Genomic DNA, 9,535 nt, shown 5'->3' with positions numbered 1-9,535 from the left:
TCGAAGGCAGACGCCTTATCCATTAGGCCACGCGGTCTTCCCCAGGTGTTTTAGAGATATTTGGAAAGAGTGCCAAAAGCACACTTCAAGTAAAAAGCTTACAATTTAGCAGTCTTTTTTTGAGGAACGTTTTCTAGCAGAGTTGCATTTAGATGAAGGAAATAGATTCTTCCACAATCTATCACACATACCTTTGGAAAGTGTACCAGAAGCACTATCCAAGTGAAGTGCTAACAACTTAGCAGTCTTTTCTTAAGGAATATTTTGTAACGAGTTGCTTTTAGATGAAGCAAAAAGATTCAAGATTTAATTTCTTTGATTGATTATGGGAGAACAATATATTGTTCAGCTTTAAGAAATGCCAAAACCTAGATTTGTTACAAGCTTTCACTTAACTGGGTAATAGTTTTACATTCTATTAAGCAAGCTATAAAATCTACTGAGTGGTTTAGGGCTCTAAGTTCAATGGCAATTCTTCCTGAACATTGGTGATCGGATGTCCTTGTTTTTTCCTGAACTTGAATGTTTTGTTTTCCATCTTGGATGCATGAAACAATATTTTATGGCCTCCATTTGGAGACTTATATTCATGACCCATTTTGATCATTTTTTCTAGGGCTCGATGGAAAATACTGTACTCCTCAAAGGATAAATGTGACTATTATAATTAATTGATTCTAAGAATTGCACATGACAATTATTCCGAGCTTAGCTCTGCCATAATGTAAAAACCTTGAGTTATGTTGATTTTAAGCCATATGCAGCACACACTAACGTCAGCTATTCAATAAGTTATGAGAGAATATTTTTTTAATCAAAGGAGGATGACTTTTGCTGACCACGAATGAACTAAAATCCTATGACTTGTTTTCAGAAATTATACATCTTGACCAGTTTTTCATAGGATTATGTTTGTGCAAAATAATGTATAAAGGGAAAAACAGAAAGCATTAGATAACTCAACATATTGTGCCAATATGCATGTAGACTTTTCAAAGACTTGAGTATGTTCATTGAAATTTTGGTCGAAATCAAGTTTTGAAATGTAAATGTTTTGCAACACTCTCATGGAGTCAATTAAAACAGAGTTTGGTAAGTTTAAGTTCATGAGGAAAGAAATGTTCCCGACCACAAAGGGACTTGAACCCTCAATCTTCTGATCCGAAGTCAGACGCCTTATCCATTAGGCCACGCGGTCTTCCCCAGGTGTTTTAGAGATATTTGGAAAGAGTGCCAAAAGCACACTTCAAGTAAAAAGCTTACAATTTAGCAGTCTTTTTTTGAGGAACGTTTTCTAGCAGAGTTGCATTTAGATGAAGGAAATAGATTCTTCCACAATCTATCACACATACCTTTGGAAAGTGTACCAGAAGCACTATCCAAGTGAAGTGCTAACAACTTAGCAGTCTTTTCTTAAGGAATATTTTGTAACGAGTTGCTTTTAGATGAAGCAAAAAGATTCAAGATTTAATTTCTTTGATTGATTATGGGAGAACAATATATTGTTCAGCTTTAAGAAATGCCAAAACCTAGATTTGTTACAAGCTTTCACTTAACTGGGTAATAGTTTTACATTCTGTTAAGCAAGCTATAAAATCTACTGAGTGGTTTAGGGCTCTAAGTTTAATGGCAATTCTTCCTGAACATTGGTGATCGGATGTCCTTGTTTTTTCCTGAACTTGAATGTTTTGTTTTCCATCTTGGATGCATGAAACAATATTTTATGGCCTCCATTTGGAGACTTATATTCATGACCCATTTTTGATCATTTTTTCTAGGGCTCGATGGAAAATACTGTACTCCTCAAAGGATAAATGTGACTATTATAATTAATTGATTCTAAGAATTGCACATGACAATTATTCCGAGCTTAGCTCTGCCATAATGTAAAAACCTTGAGTTATGTTGATTTTTAGCCATATGCAGCACACACTAACGTCAGCTATTCAATAAGTTATGAGAGAATATTTTTTTAATCAAAGGAGGATGACTTTTGCTGACCACGAATGAACTAAAATCCTATGACTTGTTTTCAGAAATTATACATCTTGACCAGTTTTTCATAGGATTATGTTTGTGCAAAATAATGTATAAAGGGAAAAACAGAAAGCATTAGATAACTCAACATATTGTGCCAATATGCATGTAGACTTTTCAAAGACTTGAGTATGTTCATTGAAATTTTGGTTGAAATCAAGTTTTGAAATGTAAATGTTTTGCAACACTCTCATGGAGTCAATTAAAACAGAGTTTGGTAAGTTTAAGTTCATGAGGAAAGAAATGTTCCCGACCACGAAGGGACTTGAACCCTCAATCTTCTGATCCGAAGTCAGACGCCTTATCCATTAGGCCACGTGGTCTTCCCCAGGTGTTTTAGAGATATTTGGAAAGAGTGCCAAAAGCACACTTCAAGTAAAAAGCTTACAATTTAGCAGTCTTTTTTTGAGGAACGTTTTCTAGCAGAGTTGCATTTAGATGAAGGAAATAGATTCTTCCACAATCTATCACACATACCTTTGGAAAGTGTACCAGAAGCACTATCCAAGTGAAGTGCTAACAACTTAGCAGTCTTTTCTTAAGGAATATTTTGTAACGAGTTGCTTTTAGATGAAGCAAAAAGATTCAAGATTTAATTTCTTTGATTGATTATGGGAGAACAATATATTGTTCAGCTTTAAGAAATGCCAAAACCTAGATTTGTTACAAGCTTTCACTTAACTGGGTAATAGTTTTACATTCTGTTAAGCAAGCTATAAAATCTACTGAGTGGTTTAGGGCTCTAAGTTTAATGGCAATTCTTCCTGAACATTGGTGATCGGATGTCCTTGTTTTTTCCTGAACTTGAATGTTTTGTTTTCCATCTTGGATGCATGAAACAATATTTTATGGCCTCCATTTGGAGACTTATATTCATGACCCATTTTGATCATTTTTTCTAGGGCTCGATGGAAAATACTGTACTCCTCAAAGGATAAATGTGACTATTATAATTAATTGATTCTAAGAATTGCACATGACAATTATTCCGAGCTTAGCTCTGCCATAATGTAAAAACCTTGAGTTATGTTGATTTTAAGCCATATGCAGCACACACTAACGTCAGCTATTCAATAAGTTATGAGAGAATATTTTTTTAATCAAAGGAGGATGACTTTTGCTGACCACGAATGAACTAAAATCCTATGACTTGTTTTCAGAAATTATACATCTTGACCAGTTTTTCATAGGATTATGTTTGTGCAAAATAATGTATAAAGGGAAAAACAGAAAGCATTAGATAACTCAACATATTGTGCCAATATGCATGTAGACTTTTCAAAGACTTGAGTATGTTCATTGAAATTTTGGTTGAAATCAAGTTTTGAAATGTAAATGTTTTGCAACACTCTCATGGAGTCAATTAAAACAGAGTTTGGTAAGTTTAAGTTCATGAGGAAAGAAATGTTCCCGACCACGAAGGGACTTGAACCCTCAATCTTCTGATCCGAAGTCAGACGCCTTATCCATTAGGCCACGTGGTCTTCCCTAGGTGTTTTAGAGATATTTGGAAAGAGTGCCAAAAGCACACTTCAAGTAAAAAGCTTACAATTTAGCAGTCTTTTTTTGAGGAACGTTTTCTAGCAGAGTTGCATTTAGATGAAGGAAATAGATTCTTCCACAATCTATCACACATACCTTTGGAAAGTGTACCAGAAGCACTATCCAAGTGAAGTGCTAACAACTTAGCAGTCTTTTCTTAAGGAATATTTTGTAACGAGTTGCTTTTAGATGAAGCAAAAAGATTCAAGATTTAATTTCTTTGATTGATTATGGGAGAACAATATATTGTTCAGCTTTAAGAAATGCCAAAACCTAGATTTGTTACAAGCTTTCACTTAACTGGGTAATAGTTTTACATTCTGTTAAGCAAGCTATAAAATCTACTGAGTGGTTTAGGGCTCTAAGTTTAATGGCAATTCTTCCTGAACATTGGTGATCGGATGTCCTTGTTTTTTCCTGAACTTGAATGTTTTGTTTTCCATCTTGGATGCATGAAACAATATTTTATGGCCTCCATTTGGAGACTTATATTCATGACCCATTTTGATCATTTTTTCTAGGGCTCGATGGAAAATACTGTACTCCTCAAAGGATAAATGTGACTATTATAATTAATTGATTCTAAGAATTGCACATGACAATTATTCCGAGCTTAGCTCTGCCATAATGTAAAAACCTTGAGTTATGTTGATTTTAAGCCATATGCAGCACACACTAACGTCAGCTATTCAATAAGTTATGAGAGAATATTTTTTTAATCAAAGGAGGATGACTTTTGCTGACCACGAATGAACTAAAATCCTATGACTTGTTTTCAGAAATTATACATCTTGACCAGTTTTTCATAGGATTATGTTTGTGCAAAATAATGTATAAAGGGAAAAACAGAAAGCATTAGATAACTCAACATATTGTGCCAATATGCATGTAGACTTTTCAAAGACTTGAGTATGTTCATTGAAATTTTGGTCGAAATCAAGTTTTGAAATGTAAATGTTTTGCAACACTCTCATGGAGTCAATTAAAACAGAGTTTGGTAAGTTTAAGTTCATGAGGAAAGAAATGTTCCCGACCACAAAGGGACTTGAACCCTCAATCTTCTGATCCGAAGTCAGACGCCTTATCCATTAGGCCACGCGGTCTTCCCCAGGTGTTTTAGAGATATTTGGAAAGAGTGCCAAAAGCACACTTCAAGTAAAAAGCTTACAATTTAGCAGTCTTTTTTTGAGGAACGTTTTCTAGCAGAGTTGCATTTAGATGAAGGAAATAGATTCTTCCACAATCTATCACACATACCTTTGGAAAGTGTACCAGAAGCACTATCCAAGTGAAGTGCTAACAACTTAGCAGTCTTTTCTTAAGGAATATTTTGTAACGAGTTGCTTTTAGATGAAGCAAAAAGATTCAAGATTTAATTTCTTTGATTGATTATGGGAGAACAATATATTGTTCAGCTTTAAGAAATGCCAAAACCTAGATTTGTTACAAGCTTTCACTTAACTGGGTAATAGTTTTACATTCTGTTAAGCAAGCTATAAAATCTACTGAGTGGTTTAGGGCTCTAAGTTTAATGGCAATTCTTCCTGAACATTGGTGATCGGATGTCCTTGTTTTTTCCTGAACTTGAATGTTTTGTTTTCCATCTTGGATGCATGAAACAATATTTTATGGCCTCCATTTGGAGACTTATATTCATGACCCATTTTTGATCATTTTTTCTAGGGCTCGATGGAAAATACTGTACTCCTCAAAGGATAAATGTGACTATTATAATTAATTGATTCTAAGAATTGCACATGACAATTATTCCGAGCTTAGCTCTGCCATAATGTAAAAACCTTGAGTTATGTTGATTTTTAGCCATATGCAGCACACACTAACGTCAGCTATTCAATAAGTTATGAGAGAATATTTTTTTAATCAAAGGAGGATGACTTTTGCTGACCACGAATGAACTAAAATCCTATGACTTGTTTTCAGAAATTATACATCTTGACCAGTTTTTCATAGGATTATGTTTGTGCAAAATAATGTATAAAGGGAAAAACAGAAAGCATTAGATAACTCAACATATTGTGCCAATATGCATGTAGACTTTTCAAAGACTTGAGTATGTTCATTGAAATTTTGGTTGAAATCAAGTTTTGAAATGTAAATGTTTTGCAACACTCTCATGGAGTCAATTAAAACAGAGTTTGGTAAGTTTAAGTTCATGAGGAAAGAAATGTTCCCGACCACGAAGGGACTTGAACCCTCAATCTTCTGATCCGAAGTCAGACGCCTTATCCATTAGGCCACGTGGTCTTCCCCAGGTGTTTTAGAGATATTTGGAAAGAGTGCCAAAAGCACACTTCAAGTAAAAAGCTTACAATTTAGCAGTCTTTTTTTGAGGAACGTTTTCTAGCAGAGTTGCATTTAGATGAAGGAAATAGATTCTTCCACAATCTATCACACATACCTTTGGAAAGTGTACCAGAAGCACTATCCAAGTGAAGTGCTAACAACTTAGCAGTCTTTTCTTAAGGAATATTTTGTAACGAGTTGCTTTTAGATGAAGCAAAAAGATTCAAGATTTAATTTCTTTGATTGATTATGGGAGAACAATATATTGTTCAGCTTTAAGAAATGCCAAAACCTAGATTTGTTACAAGCTTTCACTTAACTGGGTAATAGTTTTACATTCTGTTAAGCAAGCTATAAAATCTACTGAGTGGTTTAGGGCTCTAAGTTTAATGGCAATTCTTCCTGAACATTGGTGATCGGATGTCCTTGTTTTTTCCTGAACTTGAATGTTTTGTTTTCCATCTTGGATGCATGAAACAATATTTTATGGCCTCCATTTGGAGACTTATATTCATGACCCATTTTTGATCATTTTTTCTAGGGCTCGATGGAAAATACTGTACTCCTCAAAGGATAAATGTGACTATTATAATTAATTGATTCTAAGAATTGCACATGACAATTATTCCGAGCTTAGCTCTGCCATAATGTAAAAACCTTGAGTTATGTTGATTTTAAGCCATATGCAGCACACACTAACGTCAGCTATTCAATAAGTTATGAGAGAATATTTTTTTAATCAAAGGAGGATGACTTTTGCTGACCACGAATGGACTAAAATCCTATGACTTGTTTTCAGAAATTATACATCTTGACCAGTTTTTCATAGGATTATGTTTGTGCAAAATAATGTATAAAGGGAAAAACAGAAAGCATTAGATAACTCAACATATTGTGCCAATATGCATGTAGACTTTTCAAAGACTTGAGTATGTTCATTGAAATTTTGGTCGAAATCAAGTTTTGAAATGTAAATGTTTTGCAACACTCTTAAAACAGAGTTTGGTAAGTTTAAGTTCATGAGGAAAGAAATGTTCCCGACCACGAAGGGACTTGAACCCTCAATCTTCTGATCCGAAGTCAGACGCCTTATCCATTAGGCCACGCGGTCTTCCCCAGGTGTTTTAGAGATATTTGGAAAGAGTGCCAAAAGCACACTTCAAGTAAAAAGCTTACAATTTAGCAGTCTTTTTTTGAGGAACGTTTTCTAGCAGAGTTGCATTTAGATGAAGGAAATAGATTCTTCCACAATCTATCACACATACCTTTGGAAAGTGTACCAGAAGCACTATCCAAGTGAAGTGCTAACAACTTAGCAGTCTTTTCTTAAGGAATATTTTGTAACGAGTTGCTTTTAGATGAAGCAAAAAGATTCAAGATTTAATTTCTTTGATTGATTATGGGAGAACAATATATTGTTCAGCTTTAAGAAATGCCAAAACCTAGATTTGTTACAAGCTTTCACTTAACTGGGTAATAGTTTTACATTCTGTTAAGCAAGCTATAAAATCTACTGAGTGGTTTAGGGCTCTAAGTTTAATGGCAATTCTTCCTGAACATTGGTGATCGGATGTCCTTGTTTTTTCCTGAACTTGAATGTTTTGTTTTCCATCTTGGATGCATGAAACAATATTTTATGGCCTCCATTTGGAGACTTATATTCATGACCCATTTTTGATCATTTTTTCTAGGGCTCGATGGAAAATACTGTACTCCTCAAAGGATAAATGTGACTATTATAATTAATTGATTCTAAGAATTGCACATGACAATTATTCCGAGCTTAGCTCTGCCATAATGTAAAAACCTTGAGTTATGTTGATTTTAAGCCATATGCAGCACACACTAACGTCAGCTATTCAATAAGTTATGAGAGAATATTTTTTTAATCAAAGGAGGATGACTTTTGCTGACCACGAATGAACTAAAATCCTATGACTTGTTTTCAGAAATTATACATCTTGACCAGTTTTTCATAGGATTATGTTTGTGCAAAATAATGTATAAAGGGAAAAACAGAAAGCATTAGATAACTCAACATATTGTGCCAATATGCATGTAGACTTTTCAAAGACTTGAGTATGTTCATTGAAATTTTGGTTGAAATCAAGTTTTGAAATGTAAATGTTTTGCAACACTCTCATGGAGTCAATTAAAACAGAGTTTGGTAAGTTTAACTTCATGAGGAAATAAATGTTCCCGACCACGAAGGGACTTGAACCCTCAATCTTCTGATCCGAAGTCAGACGCCTTATCCATTAGGCAACGCGGTCTTCCCCAGGTGTTTTAGAGATATTTGGAAAGAGTGCCAAAAGCACACTTCAAGTAAAAAGCTTACAATTTAGCAGTCTTTTTTTGAGGAACGTTTTCTAGCAGAGTTGCATTTAGATGAAGGAAATAGATTCTTCCACAATCTATCACACATACCTTTGGAAAGTGTACCAGAAGCACTATCCAAGTGAAGTGCTAACAACTTAGCAGTCTTTTCTTAAGGAATATTTTGTAACGAGTTGCTTTTAGATGAAGCAAAAAGATTCAAGATTTAATTTCTTTGATTGATTATGGGAGAACAATATATTGTTCAGCTTTAAGAAATGCCAAAACCTAGATTTGTTATAAGCTTTCACTTAACTGGGTAATAGTTTTACATTCTGTTAAGCAAGCTATAAAATCTACTGAGTGGTTTAGGGCTCTAAGTTTAATGGCAATTCTTCCTGAACATTGGTGATCGGATGTCCTTGTTTTTTCCTGAACTTGAATGTTTTGTTTTCCATCTTGGATGCATGAAACAATATTTTATGGCCTCCATTTGGAGACTTATATTCATGACCCATTTTTGATCATTTTTTCTAGGGCTCGATTGAAAATACTGTACTCCTCAAAGGATAAATGTGACTATTATAATTAATTGATTCTAAGAATTGCACATGACAATTATTCCGAGCTTAGCTCTGCCATAATGTAAAAACCTTGAGTTATGTTGATTTTAAGCCATATGCAGCACACACTAACGTCAGCTATTCAATAAGTTATGAGAGAATATTTTTTTAATCAAAGGAGGATGACTTTTGCTGACCACGAATGGACTAAAATCCTATGACTTGTTTTCAGAAATTATACATCTTGACCAGTTTTTCATAGGATTATGTTTGTGCAAAATAATGTATAAAGGGAAAAACAGAAAGCATTAGATAACTCAACATATTGTGCCAATATGCATGTAGACTTTTCAAAGACTTGAGTATGTTCATTGAAATTTTGGTTGAAATCAAGTTTTGAAATGTAAATGTTTTGCAACACTCTCATGGAGTCAATTAAAACAGAGTTTGGTAAGTTTAAGTTCATGAGGAAAGAAATGTTCCCGACCACGAAGGGACTTGAACCCTCAATCTTCTGATCCGAAGGCAGACGCCTTATCCATTAGGCCACGCGGTCTTCCCCAGGTGTTTTAGAGATATTTGGAAAGAGTGCCAAAAGCACACTTCAAGTAAAAAGCTTACAATTTAGCAGTCTTTTTTTGAGGAACGTTTTCTAGCAGAGTTGCATTTAGATGAAGGAAATAGATTCTTCCACAATCTATCACACATACCTTTGGAAAGTGTACCAGAAGCACTATCCAAGTGAAGTGCTAACAACTTAGCAGTCTTTTCTT

The 9,535-nt window shown here is 34.5% G+C and overlaps 8 non-coding genes across 8 annotated transcripts; all 8 read right to left on the bottom strand.

Annotated features, from left to right (window-relative positions):
- Positions 1-1,125: 1,125 nt before the first annotated feature.
- TRNAR-UCG (transfer RNA arginine (anticodon UCG)) lies at positions 1,126-1,198 on the bottom strand. The gene has a single exon. It is a non-coding gene; the product is annotated as a tRNA-Arg (tRNA).
- Positions 1,199-2,287: 1,089 nt separating this feature from the next.
- TRNAR-UCG (transfer RNA arginine (anticodon UCG)) lies at positions 2,288-2,360 on the bottom strand. The gene has a single exon. It is a non-coding gene; the product is annotated as a tRNA-Arg (tRNA).
- Positions 2,361-3,448: 1,088 nt separating this feature from the next.
- TRNAR-UCG (transfer RNA arginine (anticodon UCG)) lies at positions 3,449-3,521 on the bottom strand. Its single transcript has one exon. It is a non-coding gene; the product is annotated as a tRNA-Arg (tRNA).
- Positions 3,522-4,609: 1,088 nt separating this feature from the next.
- Positions 4,610-4,682, bottom strand: TRNAR-UCG (transfer RNA arginine (anticodon UCG)). The gene has a single exon. It is a non-coding gene; the product is annotated as a tRNA-Arg (tRNA).
- Positions 4,683-5,771: 1,089 nt separating this feature from the next.
- On the bottom strand, positions 5,772-5,844 carry TRNAR-UCG (transfer RNA arginine (anticodon UCG)). The gene has a single exon. It is a non-coding gene; the product is annotated as a tRNA-Arg (tRNA).
- A 1,077-nt stretch (positions 5,845-6,921) lies between these two features.
- Positions 6,922-6,994, bottom strand: TRNAR-UCG (transfer RNA arginine (anticodon UCG)). The gene has a single exon. It is a non-coding gene; the product is annotated as a tRNA-Arg (tRNA).
- Positions 6,995-8,083: 1,089 nt separating this feature from the next.
- Positions 8,084-8,156, bottom strand: TRNAR-UCG (transfer RNA arginine (anticodon UCG)). Its single transcript has one exon. It is a non-coding gene; the product is annotated as a tRNA-Arg (tRNA).
- A 1,089-nt stretch (positions 8,157-9,245) lies between these two features.
- On the bottom strand, positions 9,246-9,318 carry TRNAR-UCG (transfer RNA arginine (anticodon UCG)). The gene has a single exon. It is a non-coding gene; the product is annotated as a tRNA-Arg (tRNA).
- Between the last annotated feature and the right edge of the window lie 217 nt (positions 9,319-9,535).

The sequence above is a fragment of the Mixophyes fleayi genome, chromosome 9 (genome assembly GCF_038048845.1).
Source record: "Mixophyes fleayi isolate aMixFle1 chromosome 9, aMixFle1.hap1, whole genome shotgun sequence".
Taxonomy (NCBI): Eukaryota; Metazoa; Chordata; class Amphibia; order Anura; family Limnodynastidae; genus Mixophyes; species Mixophyes fleayi.
The sequence above is the reverse complement of the archived record's forward strand: the minus strand, read 5'-3'. Positions and strand labels throughout refer to the sequence as shown.